At 50.1% G+C, this 26,497-nt stretch overlaps 1 pseudogene; it reads right to left on the reverse strand.

Annotated features, from left to right (window-relative positions):
- Nucleotides 1-866: 866 nt before the first annotated feature.
- LOC123346808 overlaps nucleotides 867-26,497 on the reverse strand; it is a 32,092-nt pseudogene continuing 6,461 nt past the window's right edge.

The raw sequence follows: 26,497 nt of genomic DNA on the forward strand, positions 1-26,497 counted from the left end.
TCTGGCTATATCCATTCTTATCCTGTTGTCCTCCCTCTCAATGTTTAAATTTGGCGTGGAGAGTGCCTGGACATCTCCCAACCATCTCCCCCCAATACCTAGTTTAAAGCTCTTTTGATCAGACGAGCCAGCCTCCCTCCTAGAAGTCTATTTCCTTCCCTACTCAGGTGGAGCCCATCCCGTGAGAACAGTTCTCTGTCCCCGAAAGCCTCCCAGTGCCCATACATCCCAAAGCCCTCCTTATAGCACCATTCCCTGAGCCAACTATTTATCATCACAATCCTGTCACCCCCTTGTTGCCCTTCCCTAGGAACAGGTAGAATCCCACTGAAGATCACCTGAGCCTCAATTTCCTTGAGCGTCTTACCCAGCCTGGCATAGTCTCCCTTGTTTCTCTCCAGCGAGAATCTAGCCGTGTCATTCGTTCCTACATGAAGGATGATCAACGGGTTCTTACCTGCTCCTTTTAGGATCCTTTTCAACTGCAGGTCCACATCCCGTATTTTAGCGCCCGGTAGACAGCACACCCTTCTGTTCTCCGGATCGGCCCTGGTCACAGGCCTGTCCAACCTTCTCAGTATGGAATCCCCAACCACGTAGACCTGCCTTTGCCTGGTGACAGTGCGGTCTGCTAACCTATCCCCAGTTCCCCCTGGTTGCAAGCTCCTTCCATTCCTATCCTCCCTTGTAGTCCCCCTTAAGCCATCCTGCATCCTCCCAGGGCCCAAAGTTGGTGCTGCCTCCATCGACTCCTCCCCTCTTTCTATCGGACTAGCCGCTCTTCTCTTCTTCCTTACCCTCCCACCGTCGGCTACCACTTGCTGTACCCCTTCCTCATTCTCCAGACCTTCGAACCTGTTCCTTAGCTCTATTTCTCCTTCACTGGCCCTCTTTTTCCCCTGCCTGCTTCTCACGGTCACATGCTTCCACTGCCCATGTTCCCCATCCAGCATTCCCCCCTCACAGGCCTTAGCCCCTGCTTCCCCCTGTACCCCTGAGCATTCCCCTTCAGCCACAGCTTGCCTTTGCTCCATCAGCTGCTCAAGCCCCCTTCTAATCTCTACCAGGGTTTCTACCTGCATCTCTAGACCTAGGATCTTTTCTTCCATCAGCTCTATTAGGCGGCACTTCATGCATACATATCTCTGTTCCGGTGCCCCAACTAGGACCATGTACATACCGCAGCTGCCACATGCAGTCATCCTCATTGTATCCTCTGCTGCTTGGCTCATGGCTGCTGTTGTCTCTGCCTCTATCAGCCTTCTCACCTGGGGAACACAGCACACGCAGCACCGCACCCCCTGCCCCTTCCGGCTCCCCCTGTAAACTCCCACTCAAACTCCCCTGTTAGCAGCCCTGTTCACCGGCTCCCGTGCCGCTGCTCGCAGCTGTGCCGCTGCCTGGCTGGGCAGCCGCTTTTATAGGCCCCTCCTCAGCCTAGCTCCGCCCCCTACTCAGGGCTCGGCTGCCCGCTCAGCAATCTGCCCCACGGATAGATACAAGCACTACAAAGACAGATGCAAATACACAAAGACAGATGCAAATACAAATACCTGCTCCGCCAATGGGAACTCCCACTCAAACTCCATTAGATCAATTAGATCAGTTGGTCCCTATTTTTACAGAGAATTCCAGAAGGTGGTGGACAGAACCCAGAGGAATTGTGATGAATTTCCTGGAGGAACTTTCTTTTCTTTGTACTCTAAACCTCACATGAAAACAAAAATATCACCTTTTTGACTGATTTATGGCCGAGAAGAAAGGTTTGCCAAAAAGCTTCACCAAATTTCATGTTATGTGTCACTATGTGCCAGCATCTTTAATACAATTAAGTTAATTTGTGAAGATTCAGTAAAGGAACACAACACCTTCTCTATTTCTTTATCAAACTACATGTGTTGTGTCCTTATAACCAAGAACATGAAGAGCCTGGCAGTACATTGAAATCAATACTGCACAGTGACAGTACATTGCCTGTAAATAATATGTCTAAAGGAAAATAAACTAAAAAATGAAGATTGTAGAAGAGATTTCTATCGATAGGAAGAGAGCATTTGAGGTTGGGGACCGTGTTTTGTTAATCAATGTGAGAAAAAGAAAGGAAGGGTCATATCTTGATTACCAATGATATGTAGTTAGAAAGTTAAAAACCACATGAATTAATGCTGACAGAAGTTCAAAGACTATTATATAATCTTGTGTGAGTTAACTTAAATATATTGCTTAATTAATTCTATCATTTTTTCAACTATTAATTTTCAAAGGTGTAGTGCAGGATGGAGGTGGGTGTATGTGCCCTGCCTGCCAGAGAGAACCAGCCAAGACAATGAAGAGAGGAGGAGAGAGAACAGAGACCAGCTGACTATGTGTGTAGTTGTGATGTTTATGACACAGGTACATTGTAACTGAACAACCCGGTCTGACAATTTAATAGTTTATTTTAAGGTAAATATTTTGGATTTCTTGAAATTCCACAGTTGAAATACAAATGACGTTATTTAGAGAAGTTAAACTTCACTATAGATTTGAGAGAAAGATTAAAAAAATGTAAATAATTCCATTTCTACAAATACATTTATATGCTTGGTTTTAAGATACTGTTGAAATGTAATTTTAAATATTCTTGTATTTACACCTTCTTACAATAATATTTTCTAAATTAAAATATTTTTTTCTTACATATTTTACATTGAGATTTCACAGGGGTAGAAAATTCTGACCCGAGTGAATGATCCCATCCCCCACCATCTGCTACCCCTGGGGCAGGGGACAGGGAAAGGTGGGGGCTGGGGGTTCCCAGGTGTCCGGTTTTCGACTGGAACCTCCAGTTGAAAAGGGAAACTGGCAGCGTTGGTCAGCACAAAAAGTCCAGTTGCTGCAGTAACTGGCCCGCACCATTGGGGACGGGTAGAGCAGCAGGGCTGGGAGGGGCCAGTCTCTGCCGCGGGGTCACTGTCAGGGACCGAGATTCCCTTTGGCCTGAGCTGGGACTGGGCAGATTATCAGGGGAGCCGCATTTTTACCCCCAGCATTGAGACCAGGGTAGAAATAAGGGCGGAGCTTCCCGGAGAAGGTGCCAGTGAAAGTGAAGAGATGGGACCTGTCAGTCACATTGTAAAACGAGACCTCGCCCACCTCATAGTCCAGGAAAATCCCCACCTGGCTGGGCCTGACGCTCACGGGGAGGGGGGTCCTGGGGGTGGTGCAGGCCTCGTATTCCTCATCGCAGAGCCCCACGACCCAGTGTCCATCCTCAGGTGTGAGTGTGACCCACCCTTTCCTCCTCACAGATTCCCTACAAACCCCCAGGTCCCATCTCATCTTGTCTCCCACCTCCACCTCCCAATAACGCCTCCCACCCACAAACCCCTCAGCGCCCAGGACAATGAGATATCTATCAAATCTCTCAGGGTTGTTGGGCAGATCCTGGCGTTTGTCTCCATGTCTCACACGTTTCCGATCCTCAGACAGGACGAGTTTGGGATGAGCCGTGTCTGGATCCAGAGTCACGTCCACTGGGGAGAGAGTCACAGAGTCAGGGCCGGGGCAGGGGCTGGTCACTGGGATCAAAGGGAAATTAACCTGCATCCTCCTTAATCACTGTGGGGCGGGGGTTGTGGCCTGAGGGGAGTCAGGGCCCCTCTGCCTGGAAGAGACAATGAGGGGAAGGGCAGGAGGAGCGGGGGAGGGGTGAGAAGGTGGTGGGGGGAGGCGGGGGAGGGGAAGTGACAGACTGATGCTGGGAGAAGAAAGGGGAGCGGGAGGTGACAGGAGCGGGGGGGAGGGAGGGACATGGGGTGGGGCAGGCACAAGGGCTAAGGGTGTCACGGAGCCAGAGGGGGAGGAGAGGGGGAAGGGTGACAAATAAAGAGAAGGTGGCATAGGCGATGGTGGCAGAGGGGCGAGAGGAGAGCAGGGTCAGTGGGGCAGACGGTGGTGAGGGGCTGGGCACTAGGAAGGAAGGGGCCAAGGGGAGGGTCAGGTGTTGGGGGGCAGGAGGAGGGAAGGGGCAGGCAGCAGAAGGGTGAGGGGGGGGAAGGGCAGGGGCCAGGGGATTGAGGGGGTTGAGCAGAAGGGCAGGCACAGGGAGGGCAGAGGAGGGGGAGGCACAAGCACCAGGGGGCAGAGAGGGGTGAGAGGCAGGGCAGGTGGGCAGAGGGAGGTGTTAGGAGAGGGGACTGGTGAGAGGCAGGTGCCAGGGGGTCAGAGTGGGGCTAGAGGAGGGGTGGGCACAGGGGGGGAGGGAAGGGGCGGGTGCCAGGGGTCAGAGAGGGTGGGGAGAGGGGCAGGTGTCAGGAGGGCTGAGGGGAGTGAGAAGGGCGAAAGTCAGGGCAGCAGAGGAGGGTGAGGGGAGGGGTGGGAGACATGGCAGCAGAGGAGGGAAAGGGGAGAGGTGGATGCCAGGACAAAGCGGGGGTGTGAAGTGATGGGAGGGCTCCAGGGTGCAGATGTTTGGGGGAGGGGGCAGATGCCAGGATGGCAGGGGGAGAAGGGAGGGGCTGTTCCAGTGGGGCAGAGATGGGTGGAGGGCAGGGGCATGTGCCAGGGAGGCAAAGTGGCAGTAGAGGGGCAGGGGCCCAGGGGAGCAGAAAGGGAGTGAGAAGAGAGGGAGGGATGTTGGTGGTCAGAATAGATGCAGGGTCCAGGGTCCCTCACAGGGGTGAGGGAAGGGTAAGGGAGGGGCGGGAGCCAGAGAGGGGGGAGGGAGAGGCAGGCCCCAGGGAATCTCTGTTACTTTCGGGCCATGTGTGGTTGGTTTCTCACTCAGAGCAGGTCGGTGCTGTCCCCACACACACTGGGGGTGCAGCCCTGCCCCAGGGGGAGCAGCTGGGACTCTCCATGCTGGCAGGCCCCACAAGCCCCACCTTCCAGCCAGGAAAACCCCACAGCCAGCCCCTCCCCTCGCCCGGCCCAGCCTCACCCCCACACGGGCAGTGATCTGGATTGGGCTCACTTCGGGGGCATTACAGTGGAAGATTCGGGTGGGATATAAATGCGCACTAATGGGCTGTTGCTAATGAGGCCAGGGCAGTGGGGAGCGGAGGGGGCATTTCCCCACTAGGGGTTTGCACTGATGCAGCTACATCAGTGCAAGGAAACCCCGGCAGACATGGCTGAGACACTGCTGTGCCAGGGGCCGTAACCCCTCCCCTCACTGGGGTTATGGATCAATAATTACAGGGTCACTGGACCAGGGGAGCTGGACTCTGGATGCCCAGGTGGAGGCTCAACCCACTGGGCTGCAGAGTCATTCTCACCCCCACACTCTGGCCCAGTGCCCATGGCAGTGTTTAGACACAGGGGGGCGTCATCAGACACCTGGAGCCCAGTGGTTCGAGCTCTCATGGCATCACACGGGGGGATTGAACCTGGGGCTCCCAGCTGAGGGCCCAGTCCCTGGGCTAAAGGCTACATGAGAAGCGGTGGCACCTTTTTCTGTTCATTGAAACTAGTCAGCAAACCCGACATGGATTCACGAATAGTTTCTGTTGACCCGAAATATAATTTTGCAGCAAATAAACTATTTGTCCAAAACATTTCACCCAGCTCCACTGCAAACCTGTCTGAGCAACTTAGGAGCCCCAATCCCAGTGACTTGCAATGAGAGACTGTCAACATCCCCAGAAATGCAGTTACAGGCAGGCCAGGCCCAGGACATCAGCGATGAAACACTCCAGAGCTGCTGTTTAATTTGCCCTTTGCAGACAAACGCCCACTGGGCCCCTGATCTCACCCCCACAAATCAGGCTGAAAATGGAGACTCGGCTCCAGCCTGAACTCTCTGCCCAGAGCCATTTGTCCCATGGACGATGCTAGCGGCACAGACCCTCTGCAGCTGCACCTGGGCATCTCCCAGAGCAGATAACAGTCACAGAGACCGTCTCAGAGCCACAGGGGTTCAGGTGTCTCCATCTAACGACTGTGCCAGCCACCCCACCCCCTCGCTCTCATTAACTGGCCCTGGGACAGACACGCTGGGAACTTTCACACCCAGACTCCGGAGACACTTTGGGTTCTTCTACACAGCCTGCAGCAGCGAGTCTTAGAACAGGGTGGACAGACTCAGGCTGGCAGGGCTCCCTCTTTGGAATTAAAAATAGCCGCATAGATTTTCAGGTTCTGGCTGGAGCTCAGGCTCTGAAGCCCAGGGTGGAGCTGGGTCTGCCCCTCACAGTGCAAACGGGGACATTGTCTGTGTCCACATCCCCTTCACCCCCTTCCTGGGATGGGGAACAGCAGCCCCAGGGTCCCTCCCTTCACCCCCAGGGCAGGGGAGTGAGAGCCCTCGGCCTCCTGGGCAGTGGGGCCTCCCAGCACAGGTTCCTGGGTGAGCGCGAAAGTGTCTCCACACAGAGAGCTCTGTGCACCCGGCAAATACACAGATGTGCCCGTGGATCAGGATCCGGGATGGTGCTCTCCCCAGGAGTGATGGAAGCTCCCTCAAAGTAGAGGGGTCACCAGTGCCAAAACCGTGGACCCGCCCTCTCATGTCGGCCCTTCTTCCCAAGCTCCTGCCCCCGCACCCTTCTCTCTGAACCCCCGTTCTCACACCACCCGTTCTCCCTGACCGAGCCCCCGCCCTCACACCACCTCTTCTCCCCAACACCGCTCTTCTTGCCCCCCCCCCCACTGTTCACCCTTACAGCTGGTAAAAAGTGGGAGGGAACAGCCCTCCCATTGGTAAAAGTGATGGGGCCATGGCCCCCTGGCCCCCCTCTTCCAGTGCCCCTTACTCACTCCCCAACCCCAGCAGGAGAGGAGCCTTGGGGTAGTGTCAGTGAGTTCGGTGCTGGGGTACGAGTGGGGTTTACACCACTGGTGCTGGAGCTCTGTGTAGCAAGGGTACATGAACGTCTCAGCAGCCGTGTGAGCCCCCCACTGTCCTGCCAATGTGGCTCAGCCCTGACACTTGCTGGAGCCTCTCCCCGGGGAGGAACCGTCCCTGGGGCCCATTCAGGCCTTGGCCTCCCTGCGGAGGTGGCCGGTGAGGCTGCCGTTAAAGTGAGTTACGATGTGAGCTCCTGTCCTCTGGGAACTGGACTCTGAGCCTGGGCTGAGATCGGTGACTGGGGAGTGAAAGGCCCCAGCTGCCCTCACTGCCCCCCTGACTCAGCTAGTCCATTCTGACCCGAGCCATTCAGCGCATTCCCCTTCCCCCCACAGTGCGATACCAGTGATGCTCACACTTGATGACACCCCCATGCCCCCAGCAGGCAGGGCGAGGGCCTGTCCAAGGAGCAATGGGCGCAATCTGCAGCAAGGGAGGTTGAGGCCGGAGATGAGGAAACACTTTCTAACTCTCAGGGCAGTGACGCTCTGCACCAGGCTCCAGGGGAGGTTGTGGGATCCCCGTCACTGGAGGTTTGTAAGAACTGGACATATCCCTGCCAGGGATGGTCAAGTCCCTGACCCAGCGTGGGGGGCTGGACTAGGCAACCTCTGGAGGTCCCTTCCAGCCCTGCATTGCCATGAGTCTAGGTGACAGCTGTTCTGAGCTGGGCCCAGGGCCCTTGGGGCTCACGGGAGAGTTAACACTGTTAGTGAACCTGGCAGCTGGCAGCTCAGCGGGGGGACAGGTGGTGTATGTGGAGCAGGCAGATGTCCTGGTTTTTTTGCACCTCAGAGGTGGTGACCCTAACAGGACCCCCAGTGATGTTTGTGTAACTGCCTTGGGTGTGTCCCCTCCCCTCCCAGCTCTGTGCGGTCGGATACCCCGGAGTGCATGGACCCCTGGGCCAGTGGTGCTGCAATGTGTGTGCATGGCCCCTGGGCTCTCTGATCCCTGCTGGAGCTGCCCAGACTCTCCCAGCCTGCACCAGGACACACGGGTCAAGGACTCCCTCCCCTCAAATCCCAGGGGACACTGAACAGCTCCTGTCCGGCCCTGTTGTGCAACAAGTGGCTAAATCCCAGTCTGAGCATGGCGATGCTGCTGCTGGGAGGAGAGAGCTTAGCAGTTCCATTTAATTATATACAGCTGAGACTGTCCATCTTGCAGAGCCCAGGCACCACCCTGGAAAGGTGATGCCAGGGGGCAGCATTTCCTCACCAATCAGCCCTTTCCCAAAGGGGCCATGTCCCTGCTCTGCAATAAACCTGGGGTGTCGCCTGACCCTTTCCACCAATCCCCAGTGACATTGCTGTTTCCAGCCTATTGCTTTTGATATGAAAGTGCTGGTGCACTGGGGAAGTGAGGAGAGAGCTCCCAGGGGCAAGTGGGATGTTGACATGAGTAAAGTGTCAGTGTTAGGTACAGTACCTGCATATAGCTGGGCTCTTCTCAGCTCTGAAAGCAAACACAGAGAGAGATGAGAACTCCCCTGAGCACAGACACGCTGAGCAGGACACAGCGTATAACACGGATTATATTAAGGGTGCGTCTGTAGAGGCAGGAAATGGAACTTACCAAGCCCCAATTCAGTGAAGAGTTTCCCTAGAAAACAATAAATAGACAGATCTGAAACCAGGCTTATAAAAAAGGATGAGAGTCAAAAACCTAAAATGAGTTTAACTCTTTAGACAAAAGATGCACCTAGGCATTCACAGCAGTTCCAGAGACTTGCACAGCTTGTAACAAGGAGTCTGAAGGAGTGTTAAGAATGAAACAGCCGAGCTGCTAGCAAAAATATGCATCTAATTAAAATCAGCTACTGACCCAGAGGAAAAGAGGGTAGGAAATATTGCACCTATATTTTAAAAAAAGCTCAAGAGTCATAAGGAGAATTACAGTCCAGTTAACTTTAATTCAGATCTCAGTAAATTGGTTGAAATTATAATTCAAAATAGAATCCAAAAGCATGTAGCTGAACACATAGGTGCCAACTCCATGGGTGCTCCAGGGCTGGAGCACTGAGGTAAAAAAAATGGTGGGTGCTGAGCACACACTGGCAGCCAACCCCCTCCCCTCCCGTGCCTCCCACGCGCCATCAGCCCCGTTGATCAGCCCTTCCCCCTCCCTCCTACCTGCCACAGATCAGCTGTTCTGTGGCGTGCAGGAGGCACTGAGGGGGAAGTGGGAGAAGTGAGGGCCAGACACACTCAGGGGAGGGGGTGGAACGGGATGGGAAGAAGTGGGGCATGGACAGGGAGGAGCAGGACCTGGGGCAGAACCAGGGGATCGAGCACACACACCCCTTCCTCCACCCAGCACATTAGAAAGTTGGTGCCTCTACTGGTCACTATAGCCAACGGGACAGAGCAGAAACTGAGGGTGGAAGATTCAGAAAAGGGAGGTGGTGGTAATTATAGCATGGAAAGACTTCAGTGTGGGGAGAGATGTTATTAGGACTGTTTAGAGAGGAGACAGCAGAGGACATGGCAGAGATGCACATACTGATGAATAGCATGGAGATGGTAAATCGATTATTGGATGGTCCTATTCACCCTCTCTCAACATTTTTTTTCCAATTTTTTTAAGTTGCTGCCTTTCAATTTCACTGAAATACTTTTCCAAGAAATACACAGTGAGTCTTCACCATCAGGTATCACTCAGATCAAGAGCTGAGTAGCATTATACATATTTAGGGAGAGCGAGGACAGTCACAGTATGTTAGATAGAACTGCAAGATTATTGGGGATGTAAAACCTCCTGATTCAGGGCATAAGCTGATCATGAACTGCCTAGAGCTAGGAAGAAACATGCTCTCTGGGCAGCATATTTCATGATTGTCTTATTGGGGTTTCTGGAACCTTTCTCTGAAGCAACCAGTGCTGTGGGAGACAGGATCTCACAGTAGCTTCTTCCCTGGTCTGATCTGCTACGGCAAATCTGGCAAAGATTCTGTTTACTGAATGTACACGTCAACAGTTATTACACAAAATCACATTACAGTGCCTAGGTAATTATCCGAAACATCAACTTTAAGTTAAAGCATTTGAGAAAATCTGCCATGAAATGTTATCAAAATAAATCACAACTTAAATGTCTGAAAGTTTAAAAATTCACAATTATATGTCTACCCCCAGCCCCAACCTTTGTGCAACCAATTTTTCCCTGGCCATCACCTTCCTGATGGGGAATGTCCCTGATGGGGAAGCTAGAAATATTAGTACAACTTAACATTTCCCCATCACTAAATATATAGTGAAGACAAAATAATACATTCACCTGCTCCCTTCTGTCAATGACTAGGAAGCAAATCCTCAGGTTATTTCAGTGGCTGGGGCACTGGTAGACATAGATAGTATGTGTAGAATGGAAGGGGGTACGGTGGAGCTCCACTTGGCATGCAGTATGAAGCAGTGTGTGTTCCGTTTGATAGGAGCCCTCAGTAGCTGCTTAGGAAGTATAAGTTATATTCCCTCCTTGCTAACATTAATGAAGAAACATTACCTTTTTCTTCACGATGCTCTTCTACAAATAAATCATAAAGAAGAGGATTTAACATATTGCACATTTACAGAGTATTTTCTACTATTATCTATACATACACAGGCTTACAGATGTTCCCATTGACTGTCCTTGTGTAATGGGATTATGCAGTCACTTGCTCAGCTACATTATTTCCATTTTTTAAAAATTGCCACATAGTTGTGCTCCATAATTGGGGCTGCTGGTTTTTGGTTTAATCGATAAACACTAATAAAAAGAAAATCTCTAATAAAAAGAAATACTTCCAAAGAGAACCAGCTGTAACAATACAGCAATGTCTGCCTGAGTCTGCAGAAAGCCTGAAACCATTGATCTGAGAGATATGAACTGTCCCCTTCATCTCAGGTTGTAGACTCTAAAGCCTTATAGTGACAGCATTCATAGCTATTTCATGGCTGATAATTTGATCAGAACCACTCAGTAGTGTGCCTCTCCCTCACTGTTTGATGTAATGACAGAAATTGGGGTAGAGTGCACTGAGGCAGCTACTTGCCATGAAGGCTGCTGGGTTTAGAATAATGAAATCAAGGCCTTTCCCCCACAAATTTAATGTCACCTCTGCCTGTGGCCAAAGGGGGCAGATGTATCCCCTCCTCACTCTGAAATGCCACCCAGAGTAGGTCTTCACTGCAGTTAGCCCAGATGATCAGCACCTGGTCTGAGCCCCTGGGTTAACCTAACCTGGCTGTGAGCAGCCCCACTGCAAAGCCCTACCCCAGTTACTGTGTCCACACTGGAGCTATGCACCCCGTGTGAGTCCCTAGGACTGCTGGAAACATATCCCGTGGTTCTCCATGCTGAGTCATCTGAGCCACACTGATTCTTTCCCAGTGAATTATGGGAGAACTTCTCTGTGCTTCTGGCACACCCGGGAGAATCATGGGATGGCACTGGAGGACTGTCAGCACTGAGTGATTTAGCCTGTGTCCTCACTGCAGAATGGGCAGGTTAACAGCCCAAGTGAAAGTGTTACCCAGGCTCTAACCCTCAGCCCCAGAGGGGCCAGCTCCCCTGGACTGAAAGCCCCACTAAACTCAGAGGGTTTGTGTGGATGGAGGTGGGGAGTTGGAAGCATCACTTAAGTAAGAGCCTGGCTACCTGCAATAAAGACACAAAATCACCTCCCACACCTGCCCAAACCTCCAGCTCCTCTGCCCCAAACACCGGGGATGCAGTGATATATTTATAATACAAAAATCTTTATTTTTCATGGAAAGCAGCAGTGAAAGAATGCAGCCCCTGGGCACTGAGGGTCCCCTTCTTCCATGGCCACTGACCTGTCAGAAGACAGGGCATCCACAGCAATCCCAAAGCACAGGCCATATAGGGGCCTCAGCAGCTCTTAAGCAGTGCACAGCCAGATCCCATAGCCACCCATTCTGTGCGATCACAGAGAGAGGCTCTGGGGCAGACCAGAGTAGGAGTCCTGGTCAGTGGGTCTGTGAGCTGAGCAGATTGACTGGACCCAACCTTACATCCAGAACCGTGTTAGGCTGAGATTTGAATGAAAGCGACACAAGGAACCAGAGAGTGAGCTCTCAGCACAGCCCCAACTTTGCCTGATGAGCATGGCCACCAGCAAAGGCCATTGGATATGATCACAACACTGTGCCGTTGCTCACTGTGTACTGGCAATCAGTGCAACACGATGTTCTGTGCACTGAGCTCACTGCCTCACAAGGCCCTGCCTTGCTTACACCAATTTTATCCAAGGTGCTTTTCAACTGATTCAGTTAAACTCATGAAAGTCTGTGTGTAGACACAGCCCAAGGGAGTTTAATGGGGAATCCCCAATGAGATTTCGGAGTCTCCTCTGCTGAGAGAGGGACCCAATTACGCACCGGTCTCAAATGTTTCAGGTTCTTCATTCCTCAATGAAAGTCAAAAATTTTCACAACCCCCTTTTATTTACTATAAAAGTCAGAGTAAAAGATGTATCAATAACTAAGATAAGCCTGGATAATCCATCACAACCACTACAATTACTGTATGCGACATCCCAAACTCGGAAGGTTTTAGCAGCCTCAAAGTTATTCTGGACATTTTATTGTCTTTGCTTTACAACTGTTATAATTTCTTCAACAATCCATAACCCCCGCCACCCCCCCCCCGCCGCCACCCCATACAATAGCCTTCCGTGATCCCATTCCAGGGGGTTGTGACCTGCCAGTTGATAAACGCTGGGTTAATTAGTACAGCAGTCATGGCTGAGCGAATCATGTTTCTGCGATGATCTCGAGATGTCAGTCATAACCTCCCTTTGGTGTAATTGCAAATGACCCATCTACAGAGAATCTTGGTACTTGCTCATCTTCCTCATTGTTCACAAATAGCTACATAAAATCTTTAATACACCCCACTGGCCCAGACACTGACCTTTCTGTCTCTCCAGGTCAGATCGCAGCGTCTCTAGGGGGAGAAAATGGAGAAAGGTGAGATTTCACCATCATGTTTATGGGCACATCACTACTGTTAGCTTTGCACAGTCACACTAGGGTGCAAGAGGCAGACAGAAAACAAATGGACACTCAGACAGATCTGCCCAGGGGTCTTTGCACTCAGCATCCCTGCTGCCTGGGACTGAGTCATGGTAGCAGACAATAGCGGGGACAGGATGACATATCCTCTCCAGTGGCCACTTAAAAGTCTCCCCACAGAAGCCACCCCACTGCCTGCATCCCAGTCACACTCCTCTCAGATCTAGCTGTTGAGGGGCAGTGTGGGGGGAGCTGAGAGAAGGTCTCTTTGTCTTAGGCCAGGTGTACACACAAAGTTTCACTGGTTTCATTTAGAAGTGTGTACAATAGCAGGATCTCTCTCCCCAGCATAGAGGTGCTGCCAGGCCTCAGTTTCCCCTCTCAGACAGTTGTTCCCCAGGGGTCTAAAGTCTGCAGCTGCTGGAAGGGTAACTTGTGGTCAAGTAATTTTGGGTTAAGTTCTCTGCACAAAGCTCTGTCAGGGCCCTTCCCCTTTCCAGGATCAACAAAAAGTCCAATGAGTAAAACAGCTGAACAATCTGCTACATCCACCCCCACCGGGTCACAGCCCTTCTCTGGGCTCAATAATCCTTCTAGACTTCAGACAGTTCATCCCTAGCCCTCTCCCATCCTCCAGCTCTCCAGTCCCTTACCCAGGGCTCAGTCAAGCCTCATCCCCTAACAGTTGGGGTTTATGTCCATCTCCTCCAGGTGGTGCTATGGGAGGCCCTGGGTTCCCCTTCTACTCTGGGTTCCAGCCCAGCGACCTTAAATATGCAGGGACTGTTCACTCTGCTCAGGAACCTTGAGTCGCTTTTCCCTGGGCTGCTTCCTACACGTCCTGTCCCTTTCTGGGCTTCTCTGCAGCTTCTCCCAGGCTTCTGGTTTCCCACTCTCCTGGGCCCATTTCTGGCTATGCCCCTCTCTGGCTATGTTGCCACGCCTCCTGCCAGGCTGCTGTGGAGAGACCCAGCCCAGGTCCTTCCCTACCCCTGGTCACCAGCCTATATTCCAGCCTGGTCCCACGGCCTGCCAGGTGTATTAGCTGGAGGCTCCTCCATGGAACCATGGCCATGGGCAATATGTCTGTCACAGTTCACAGAGTCTCCTGATACTTGTCCAGTCTGCAGTGAAGTCTTGTGGTCTGTCTTCTCAATGGAGGAGTGAGCCTGTAGTTTTAGGAGGGCCTCGGCCATCTTCCTCATTGTTCTCAAATAGCTACATAAAATCTTTAACATGTCCCACTGGCCCAGACACTGACCTCTCTCTCTCTCTCCAGGTCAGATCGCAGAGTGTCTGGGAGAGAAAACTGCTTCTGATCTGGGGATCCCTCAGTCTCTCCTGAAGAAGCTGTTCCATTGTGTATAAATAATTAAAATGTTCTTGGAGCTGGGGACTGGCTCCTGGGTTTCCCGCATCCCAGGTGGGGGCCCTCACCACCAGGCTATGGAGTGTCCCAGTAATTAGAGTTGTACATAGTGGAACAATCTCATCAGGCGAGATGGAGGTGGGAGCTCAGTGGTTAGGGCACTCTTCTGAGAGGTGGGAGACCCCCTATCCAAAGTCTCGCACCATCAGGCAGAGGGGGGAATTCACTTAGAGTGAGCTCTCTAACCACTGGGCTGAAAGATACAAGGGAGATGGCACCACCAGGTCCTCCTCTGGCCAGAGTTTGTATGTGTCCTGATTTGGTGGGAGAGGCTGGATCAGGCCCCGCAGGCAAGACAGGTGTCCAAACACTTATCTCCAGCTGCTTTGTGGATGACTCTGGGGCTTAAGTGGGAAATAGGTGTCTGGGTGCCTAGAGGGAGGCAGAAGTGCACATGCCCAGAGGCAGAAACACAGGTAACTAGGGACTTAAAGACTTAAGCTTCGAGGGAGTTTAAGCACCTACAAGGTCAGGAGGCAGACGAGGAAGGGTTCTGTGGCTTGCAGCAGTGCCTAACACCGGGACTTGGGTGCCTACATCAGGAGGTTAGGTAGCTATGTCCATTTGTGGAGCTGGGCCTTAGCAACTAGGTGGGAGCACTCAAGGGAGCTGCTCCTTGGTAGCAGGGCAGTTCTGCCTGAGCTGAGGTTTCTGTGCAACTGCCTGCGGGCAGTTTTGGCTACATCTGTTCCAGACAAAGAGGACCTGTGCACATTCTGATAATAAATTATACGAGGAGACACCCTCAGTCCATGTCACTGATTTCTCTACCAATAGGGAAATGGCCTGCTGCAAGGCCCCAGATCTGCCACCATTCAGTGGAAGTTCCATGTGCCGTTCATTTAACGTCACATTTCTGTTTCCAACTGAGACAATATGGATCCCCGCTGACTAGTGAACAACAATGCCAGGACTGGATTGTTTAGTGAGAGCTACAAGGGTGAATGCACTTGATACTTTCTTCTGTTTGAATGATTTGCTCTCCTTCAGCCTCTCTCCATCTGTGTCCAAATCTCTCTTCAGAACATTGACTCCCAATCCCTGAGTCAACCCCTCTCTTTAAATCAAAGAGGGAAAAACAGAAAATCTCCCTCATTCTCTTCACATTCTGTCCATTTCTAACTTTACCTTTCGCTCTGTGCTGCCTCCAGAAGCAGTAACTGGCCAAGGCAATGACAACAGCCAGGATCACACCCAGCACCACCAGCCATGGGCTCACCCTTGGGAAGAACAGCTCTGCAAGAGAAAGCGCCATTGTGACAATGTGGAAACTGTCTGTAATATTTGTATGAATCTCTACTTATCACCTGCGTATTGTTACCCAGTGGGTGCAGATGGGTTAACATGATGCCCCCAGAGCAAAGCAGGAGACGTGAGATGTTTGTCTGGGGTGATCTGAATGGATCGTTCAGGACTTGGTAGGACCAGCCCATATCAGTGGCAGCCCTGACAGAGACAGGAGATGCCTGAGGGACTAAACAATTGACACTTGAACATGTGAACTCAACATGGCTCTGCATGAGGCAAATGATGGGCAGAGGTGACAGGGGGCAGTGACAAGAACTGGGCTCACAGAGACGTCACCTGAGACTAAGACAAAGGGTCAGAGACAAAGAAAGGACACCAAGATGATTCCTACAGCTGCGTTTCTCAAAGGATGTCAGCAACCAGGTCATGGGTGGTCTTGCCTAATGGTTGGAACAAGAGTTCAGCATACCAGTTAGAGCTGGATCCAGATGGGGTGGGCCTGGGATCAAATCTAGGAGTCAGAAGACAAAGCCTAAGCCCCAGGGTTAATCAGAGTCACAGTCAGAGAGCACAGTGGAGGGTCAGAGCCAGGAAGTAGTTAGGGGCTGGAGCAGGAGTGGTTAAAGACAGGCACAAAATGCACTGCATAGCCAGCTACGTCACTCTGGGCTGTGAAAAATCCACGCCCCTAAGCAACGTAGTTAAGCCAAGCAATCCCCCGGTGCTGGCAGCGCTAGGTCGATGGAGGAATTGTTCTCTCAGCCCAGCTACTGCCTCTTCAGGAGGTGTGTTAACTGCAACAACAGGAGAACCCTTCCCATTGCTGTAATGAGCGTCCACACTGACATGCCACAGCAGGGCAGCTGCGCCTGTGCCGCTGCAGCATTTCAAGTGTAGATAATCCTTGAGTTTTGGCTGAACATTTGGCCTTTGACATCTTTCTTGATAACCTCTTCTCAGTGCTCCTCAATGTTAAATGAGACCTGACTTTGATTTCTGTTCCCCTTATCTCACTTCCTGAAGTATCACTAAATTTAACAGCAAATAAATATCGGCCCTGTAGCCTCAGTGCCATGCGACCTTGATAAATCTCAGCAGCCAAGCAACACCGGACTGGGCCAGTGCTTGGATCAGAGACCTCCATGAAATGGGAATCTCTGCAATAGACTGCGCTGTGAGTCCCAGACTAGAGGGCCTATTTAATTAATCTCCAGGGAAACTTGCTTCCCAAACTTTGCTTTTCTCTCTCCTCCTCCTCCTCCCCCCACCTTCCCTGCACTCTTATACATTCATCTGTTTAGATCCATTTTCCCTTTGTCAATTCAAAATCTAACTCTAAAGCCCCAAGAGAAATGTATATGTACAATACCTTATTTAGGCATTGTGAGCCTGGGCACCAGGAGGGGGTTCTTTATTTTGTGATTATTAAACTATGGGCAATACCAGAGCCTATTCAGCAAACACCAGAATGCAGCAATCTGAGATTCGCAGATGAATAGTGCCGTAAACATGCAAAGTGTTGTTATTTTATTACAGTAATGGCTAACTAGCAATTTAATTAACAAAAACAAAAACTTTCTTTAGTGACCATTAAGGTCCTGCCACACCCACCACAACCCTAAAGGCCTAGAAATCAGAAGCAAAGGAAAATACATTCCTAGGAGCCTTCACATCCTCAACATGGCTGTCAATAGCACGCTCCGACTCCAGCTCTCCATAAGACTGTCACTTCCACCTCCCACTGAGACCAAACAGCTTTTGTAAAGGATGGTTTTTCATTGTGTGAATTAAATCAACTAGTTTTTTTAAAAAGAAATTCTGTTATATGCACCCGTAAACTTCTCACAGCAGGGGCAGAAATGTTTGAACCCAAACTCTATAGCTAGAGCTTCAGCACCAACTGCTACTGGAGCTATGGCTGGCTTCCTACTAAGCTAGTTACTAGAGATAGGCCTGACCCACACAACTATTCACTAGACTGCAGTAGAAAACTGGAGTTCAGGAATGCTGGAGTGTGTTTCTGGATCTGAGGGGGCACTGTGGTGAACTGGTCATCGATAGAATAACCAAACCACACACATAGGGACAGATCTTCTGCAAAGCAGGAGGAATCAAACCATTGTTTTGCTCATAGCTCCAAGCCCCTTTCAGCCAGCACTCTGCCCAAAACTCTCTCACTAGGCTTTTCTCAGCCCCACATTCCCAGTACTTGTTATGCTCCTTCCCTGTGTCCATCTGCTGTGTAATCACTGCTTCTCTCTCACACACACCCCTCTACCAAAATAAATATCCAGCAAAACCCCTCCACCCACATGTGCCTGAGACATGCCTTTGTTTTGGGCAGTGGCATGTGCTTATATCTGGAGTGGAGGCTGCTAGTTTTTCAGCTCTCCGGTTCCACAAAAGGGCTTTCTGGCTTCTTACCACTGTCTTAAATTAAGGGCAGAGGTTATGCCCAACTAGGGAGGCCGCTCATCCGGTATTAAACCGGTTGGTGCGCTGTTTGAGAGGTTTGTCCCCTGTCCAGCAATGGGACAAAACCAGACAGTTTTGTTTGGCATCAGATGGGGCCTGCTGCTCTGCCTCTTCTGGCTTTCAAAAATGGCACCTCCCACCCCAGTCACCCTTGTTGGGGGGCAGGGTAGTGCACTCAAAGATAGCAGCCCCTCATTCAGCGTGACCTCACACAAACCATCTCACCAGCGGGGTTAGGATCATGCCAATGGGGGGCAGGGTCAGACCCTTCCCAGAAGAACCAGAATGTCTGGTATTCCAGGAACATGTGAATGCCCAACTTATGTCCAACCCAGAACAATATGGCTGGGTTTGGTGTTTGTTTGTTTTTTTAAACCACTTTTACTACATTTCTTAAAAATAAAGGTTTAACAGTCCTGTCACAATAAAACTCTGCCACTACTGTAAAAATGCTGCCACTCCACCAAAATATGGCACTAGGGCCTGATCCTTCACTCCGTACTCAGGTAAAGATTTAATTTAAGCCAGTGGGACTTCGCCCTGAATGCTGCCTTCTTGATGCTGCTGTTAGATTAGTGTAGCCTTTGGTTGTAATGCAAGAAAGAAACCCAGGTACGAGTGTAACAGAGGGTGTTTTGCGTTACCCAGAGAAAAGCTATAAACGGGGGTCAATAATAAGTACACAATAGTATACACTCCTCACTAACATCTGTAATATCTCATGAGAGCCCAGTGCAGTGTGGGTGGGCACTGACCTGCTATGAAAACTGTTGATATTTTCTCTTGGTTGACGAGTGGGTTCCTGACAGAACAGGACAAATTCTGGTTGGAATCTTCTGTTATAACATTAGAAATCTGAGTTTGAAATAGGCCATTGGTGTCCTTGGATATTTTTTCAGAGGCAGATGATAACAGCTGCCCATGGTGATCTTTCCACTGAGCCTGAGGTTCTGGATGCCACCCAACCGATCGACACACAACCCAGATTCCTCCGTCCTGGTGACCATCAACAGAGATGTGGGGGTCTGAGCCCATAGCTAGAGGAGAATGGAATGAACCTGTGTTAATTCTACACTTTCAGCGAAACAGACAGGAGCCTAAACCTTCAGGAGAAGTAGCAAATTAACTCTCTTTCAGTGTCCCCAGCACCCACCGTCAGAGCGAGCTACGTGAAAAGCACACGGCAGGTGTGTGTCACTGAGTGCTGGGTGGCCTGTTCCCTTCACTATGGCCTGCGATACTTTGCTCAGCTAGATACCAGAATCTTACTAGTGCAGCACCCTTGAAAGCTTTAGCTTAGTGTGGACAGTGCATGTTAGAGGACAGGGACTAGCCCAAAGCCCACTGAAGTCACTGGAAAAGGCCTTGGGTGATCTATGGTCTGACGCACCTAGCAGAGCAGTAACTAGGCTTTACTAGTCACCTCTGTTTCCACCCCATTCTTCCATCCCCACAGCTTTGCACCCTGGGTGACTGCCCCACTTGCTCTGGCCTGCTTATGGCCTGGTACCTGGACTCCTAAAATTGCATGTTCAATCCCATCACAGTGGACTCAGACCTTCACTAGAAGACAGATGAAGTCCTGGCCAGTTTACTTTGTTGGTGTCTCAGCAATGAAATAGTCAACAATGATGACATTGCAAATGTCATCATATTTCAGTGTCAATACCCCAATGAGATGAATGGGACATTCACATCTCTTCACCAATTATTTCAGGACGTTGCTGGATTCAGGAAGACAAAAGTGCTTCAACTACACTTGTTTCATGTTCAAAAAGTTTCAAAACCACAAAAGTTTGCCATATAATTATGTGGAAATTCCACAGAGTTGAAACGATTCAGTCTTTCATTATTGTTTCAACTAATTTACTCAGTTCTGAAGTAAATCCAAGGGTCACCTCTAGCACCATATTTACTGATAGTTAAAACACTGGCTGCCTTCCATTCCTCCAGTACAGCAGTGATTTTAACATTTGCATGATTTTGTTTGCAGCTCAGCCACTGCACTCTTAAATTCATATAACTGTTCTGAAGGAACTCTTGGTGATGCCTTGCTATTTAATTAATCAGTTTATTCCAGTTTTTCCTCTTTTAATAGATCACTCTCTGACAATGCCTCATCTTTATTAGCTGAGAAGAGCAGATATCTCCTCTGTGCTGACAATTGGTGCAAAGAAAACATTTGGCTTCTCTGTAATGTCCTTATCCTCTTTGATTGCTCCCTTTCCTCTGTATTGGTACACCTTACCCACCAACTCTCAGGCAGACTACCAGCTCCTGATAAACACTGAAACAATTTCTTGATATTTGTTTTTGGCTTTGGCTTTTTATTCTGCCCCTCCTAATTTATATCTTATGCCTTACATTGCAGTTTCCTTCTATTGGTTTCATCTCAGCTGGGTTTCCACTTTTATGGGGAAATTAATATTATAAAGACTAAGACTGAGAGTAAATAGATTCTATTTTCATATATTTCTTTAGGTGACATGCCACTTTATTGCTTTATCTAAAAATGATTATTTCACAATTCAATTTGTCATTTATATTGAGTTTTGAGCTATCTGTAGATAAAAATACTGAAATACTCCGACAGCATCCTGAGATGCTCTGACAATGTTCTTCCTGATCTTAGTTCCTGAGCAGAGCTGAGCAGGAAGCAGTTCTCCTGCCCTGTGAAAATTGTCAAGCTATATAAAAAAAATTCCATTAGGAAATTGAGACAAAAAAAATCAAAAACTCCAAAAATTTTCATGAACCAAAAATCCCCCCAAAATTGAGTCAAGTTAGTTGAAACATTTCATTTCATTTTTGACTATTTTTACTTATCAACTATAATTAGCTTACATTTTAAAACAAATAGTTTTAACTGGAAAATTGATTTTCTCATGTTATAAATATCAAAACAAAAACGTTTTGACAATTTTGAAACTTTTCTTCAATTTTTTTTGAGTCAAAAAATTGGTTGACACCAACCCTTTCCCACGGAAAGTTTCAGTTTCAACAAATCAGCACTTTCTGATGAAAAAAAAGCTTGGTCAAAAAATTCCCGACCAGCTCTATTCCAGAGGGGTATGGGACTATGAAAATAACAACGCAATTCCAAAAGAAGTCGATCCTATTGTATGACTCAAAAAAAATCAGTTAATAGACATAGATCCAGATCCAGATCGGCGCTGAGTAACTGCAGTTTCAGTGGGAGTCATCAATGATAAGCCCTTCTCGAGATTTGGAAGGGAAAGAAAAAAAACCTGCTGGAAAGGTTTTATATGAAGTTGTTCTATGTTTAAACAGGCAAACGACAGGCACCTGATATAAGCAGAATCCAAGGAAAAAGAGTGAGGAGGTGTCACAGCTTTGTCAAGCACCCCCTTCTCGGCCACTCACCAGACTGCTGTGAAGGGATCCAACCATTGAATCTCATGTGTTTTAAACCTCTAGAGCAGGGCTCGGCAACCTTTCAGAAGTGGTGTGCCGCATCTTCATTTATTCACTCTGATTTAAGGTTTCGTGTGCCGGTAATACATTTTAATGTTTTTTAGAAGGTCTCTCTCTACAAGTCTATATAATATATAACTAAACTATTGTTGCATTGTAAAATAAACACGGTTTTCAAAATGTTTAAGAAGCTTCATTTAAAATTAAATTAAAATGTTGATCTTACGCCACCGGCCCGCTCAGCCCGCTGCTGGTCTGGGGTTCTGTTCACCTAGGCTGGCAGTGAGCTGTGTGGGGCCTGTGGCCAGAACCACAGCTGGGAAGGGTCTGGCAGCCAGAACCCCAGACCAGCAGCGGGCTGTGGGGGCCAGCAGCCGGGACCCCAGACCGGCAGCGGACTGAGCGGCTCAGCCCACTGCCGCTCAGGGGTTCCATCCGCCAGCTCCTGCCAGCCGGGATCCTGGCTGCCTGACCCGCTCAGCCCGATGCCGGTTTGGGGTCCTGACCCTGCCCACATAGAGTGGGTACCTACCTTCTCCCTGGTTCTGGCCCATTCTCTTCCTCTCTCTGCACTGAGCTGAGGGTGGGAGTGGACCGAGCACAGGGCTGGGGGTGAAGGGTCTGGCCAGGAGCTAGAATGAGGGAGGGGGCTCAGGGTTGAGGCAGGACGTTTGGGTGTGGGGCACTTACCTGAGTAGCTCCCATATGATGCGAGGGGTGCAGGTGGGAATGTGGGGGGGTGTGTGCAGGAGCTCCCGTTTGGTGCTCAAGGTGAGGGTAGGGATGCGGGGGGTGCTGGGGATGTGGGGGTGCTGGGGATGTGGGGGGTGCAAGAGTAAGGGCAGAAGGCTGGGGACATTTGAGGAGGGTGCAGGTGTCAGGGTAGGGGGGCTGGGTATGTGTTGGGGTGTCAGAATCAGGGCTGGGGTCATGGGGTGGGGTGAAGGAGTCAACAGAAGGCTGGGTGGTGCAGGGCTCAGGGCAGGGACCTGGGTGTGTGTGTGGGGGTGCAGAGCTCAGAGCAGAGGACTGGGTGACTGCCCCCCTCAGAACCCCCAACCCCCACCCCCGCTCCTTGTCCCGACTACCCCCTCCTGGGACCCCACCCCCTATCTAAGCCTCCCTGCTCCTTGTCCCCTGACTGCCCCTCTAGGACCCTACCCCCTACCTGTCCCCTGACTGCCCCAACCCTTATCCACACCCCCGCACCCAGACAGAACCCCCTGGACTCCCATGCCCTATCCAACCGCTCCCTGCCCCCTAACAGGACCCCCAGAACTCTGGACCCATACAACGCCCACCCCTGCTCCCTGCCTGCCCCAACCCCTCTCCACGCCCCTGCCTCCTGACAGCGCCCCCCCAGAACTCCCGACTCATCCAACCACCCCCTCCAGAGACCCCCACCCTAACTGCCCCCACAGGACCCTCCTTGCTCCCTGTCCCCTGACTGCCCTGACCCCTATCCACCCCGCACCCCCTAACAAACCCCAGGATTCCCATGTCCCATCCACCCCCCTGCTCCCTGACTGCCCCCTCCAGAGACCCCAGCCCCTAACCACCACCCCCGGGACCCTCCCCATCCAACCCACCCTGCTCCCTGTCCCCTGACTGCCCTCACCCCTTATCCAATACACCCTCCACCGCAGCCCCAGCCCCCTTACCATGAGGCTCCACGCTCATCCGAAACACTGCTGTCGCGCACAGCCCCGGCCCCCAGAGCGCTGTGCGTGCTGCCGCAGGGCTCCGGGCGAGCGGGGAGCGTGTTTCCCTCCCCATGGAGTCAAACGCTGCCCTGTGGGAGTGCGCAGCCCTGGCCCCCAGAGCGCTGCACGCAGCGGCAGGGCTCCAGGGGAAGGGGGGAAGGCGGTGGAGGGGCCAGCGGCTTGCTGCGCTCGGCCCGGTGCTCCAGCCCGGGAGCACGGACCCTGCGGCTTGCCGCATCGGCAGGATTTTTAATGGCACACTGGAGTCCCAGCAGGCCGCAACGTATCATTAAAAATCAGCTCACGTGCCATCTTTGGCACACGTGCCATAGGTTGCCAACCCCTGCTCTAGAGGCTGAGCAAAGTCCAGGCCCAGACAAGGCCTGATGTCTCTCAGCCCACTGCTGGGGTGCAGATCCTCCATCTTACACCTCCTCAAGTGAGGAGACCTCATAGTCCAACTGTCCAGCCCCTGCTGGGACCAGTGCTGTTCCCATAGGCAGCTCCCACAGCTTAAACACACCCTTGTTGTCCCAGAACTCCAGCTGTGTGAGCATTCTGGGTCCACTGGTTACGTGGTAGAGTAACACACAGAGAGACTTTGCATAGGATTAGAACACTATTGCTCTTTCTTTGAAAACACAGATCTATAGAAAAATAATAGTCCTACATGCATTTCCCTCTCACAATTTCCTTACCACTCCAAAGTATTCTCTGGGCTGGGTCAGAGTCCTCTGGAGGTATCTAAGAATCTAAGTCCCTTTTGGCTGCAGCACATGGCTTGTCTTCTCAGCCAGGGGGCCTCCCTCTCCCAGACAGTCTTCTCTGGCCTCGACTGGTCTGCATCCTTCCTCTCTTTCCCAAAGTTTCTTGTTCCTGTCCCACTAAGGGTCTCTAGTTTATATGTCCCATCACTAACACCTGGTTTCTTTGTTCTGCTTCTGGTCATTTTCAACTCACCAAACTCCAGTACCCCTACAGACCAGCAGGAGGAAGTGGCTTCTTCCCAGTTCCAGCTAACATCCTTAGCACACTTATTGACAGGTCAAAGTTAAAGAGTCATTAAAGCTAACTACTCCTCATTGCAATAAGTCTGGTGTGTATGTGCTACAGCTTGGTCAGTAATGGTGGATACACGTAGACATAGAGACATTCTATGATACAGCAATTTTCATAAAAATAACTTCATAATATCAAACAGAATTCATAAGCTATACAGAGAGTCCCCAAATCATCACAGTGGGTTTGTTTATCGTCAGAGAAATATTTGAACTCTATACTGCTCTGTTTAAAATCAAATTTAGAAACTGCCCTGAGTACAGGGCACACAAGCAAAATTCTTCCATTTTTTCTCAGGGATTGACCCTACTATGCAATAACTGGAAGCTAAAAGAGAATTCTGGATAGTCACATGTGAATGAGAGCGATAAAAGGGTATATCACAATGAGTGATTACTCCATTTATTATACTGCTGGCAAATCAAAACAATAGAACACAATAACTGACCTGATACCATCAGTTCCAATATAGCTTCTTCATAAAAGATATCGTATTGAAAAAAGCATGTGTACTGCCCATGATCAGAGGGCTGGACATGGTGTATTCTCAGGGAAACACTCCCATTAGTGATGCCATCTTTCAGCAGCTCTGTCCTCCCATGATATTCCAGCATCTGCTCTTCATACTTGTCCTGTCCCTTCTGATACAGGTGGACAACTGAATGATATTGGAATCGGAACCATCGCACCTCCATGTTCTCAGCGCTCATCCTGGGGGAGAGGTAGCAAGGCAGGACGGCCTCCCCACCTACGGAGGTGGTGATTGGATGGTCAGGTCCAGTCACTGTGAACTGTGCTGTGAAATGTACCAGCAGAAAAGGTGATAAAGTCAGAAAGAAACTGAATGAATGTTAATTTAGCTACAACAGTGGGGCAGTGCACCAAAGTGTGCAGGGTGCAAACAGAAAGAGTGTGGATACAATGCAGCACTGGTGCTTACACTAGAGCAGCCCTGCTGTTCAACGACCAATGGTTCAATTCTCTAACACAGACAGAGGGTATGAGACTAGTACCCACAAAGGCAAAGAGACAGCGCCTGAGACAAAACGCACTGAGGAACTGCCACAGTTTATCATCATTAGTAAAACATTTTAGTCACAATTTGTATGTTATTGTATTGTAAAATTGTGCCCCCTTGTGTGTGTTCATTATGCTACAGTCTTTAATTATGTGAACACATGGTATTTTTTCCATGGGAGCCCTGCCTCATTCAGTGCACAGGATGGATCGTGCTCACTGAATGAGCAGCTATTCAATGTTTTTTTTTATCCTAATCATTCAGTGTAGGGATCCAGGCCAGGGGATCCATTACTGCCACCCTCCAAATCCTGCACTAGATATAGAATTATATTGTCTACTCAAGGGCTTTTCTATGGTGCTCATCCCTATCTGAGTGTGTCAACTCATACTAATGATTTTTAACTTCACAACATTCTTTTGAGTTAGGGAGGTTTTGTTATTTCCATTTTCCAGATAGGAAACTGAGGCACAGAGCTATTAAGGCCACTAACTTTGGGTGCCCAAACAGAGACACCTAGGGCCTGATTTGCATTCTTATGGCATGTTACACATCCCCACTACACTCCCATGGAATCTGCTGGCAGTGGTGAGTGCTTTGCACTTTTGCAAATTAGGCCTCAAGCACTCCCAGGACACTCCTGTGCCAGGGGCTGCAGGGAGCAGGGCTGGGCTGTTAAAACCAGCCACATGTCCCTCAGGGAAATACCAGCCCCAAGAGGGGAAAATTCTTGGCTGGGAGGACCAGGCAGCTTTCTGGAGTGATGGTACCAGAATGCAGCCAAAAATCTGGAACGAAGGGACCAGTTTGTGACTTGCATGGTCTTCCAGGGTGAACAGACATGGTGAATGACATGAGGCTTTAACATGAGAGAACTGGTACGTTTAGAAGGAGAAGGTATATGAGCAGCAGTAATCTCATGGATAAGTAGGAATTCCCACCTGATGCCAAATGGTGAATGTGCAGAGCAATGAAGAAAACGACATAGCCAGGCAGAGAGTAGCTCACAGCGAAGCCATGGAAGAATGAGAAAATCGTTCTCTTCATTATAACTTGTCCTGAGCAAGGGGAGAAACAAACAAAACCAAACCGGTGTTAGCAAACTGCTGGGATTTCGCTACAAGTGCAGTGAATAAGCTGCAGGACACACAGGGTGTTGCAGTACACAGGGCAGAAGCTTACAAACATGCCATGACCTATGAAAACAACAATGAAGGGGGGAGAGATGCACCTAAATATGGGATCCACATAAACCTGGTGTGGATTTGCAGAGACTGTAGC

Source organism: Mauremys mutica, chromosome 12 (assembly GCF_020497125.1).
Source record: "Mauremys mutica isolate MM-2020 ecotype Southern chromosome 12, ASM2049712v1, whole genome shotgun sequence".
NCBI lineage: Eukaryota > Metazoa > Chordata > Testudines > Geoemydidae > Mauremys > Mauremys mutica.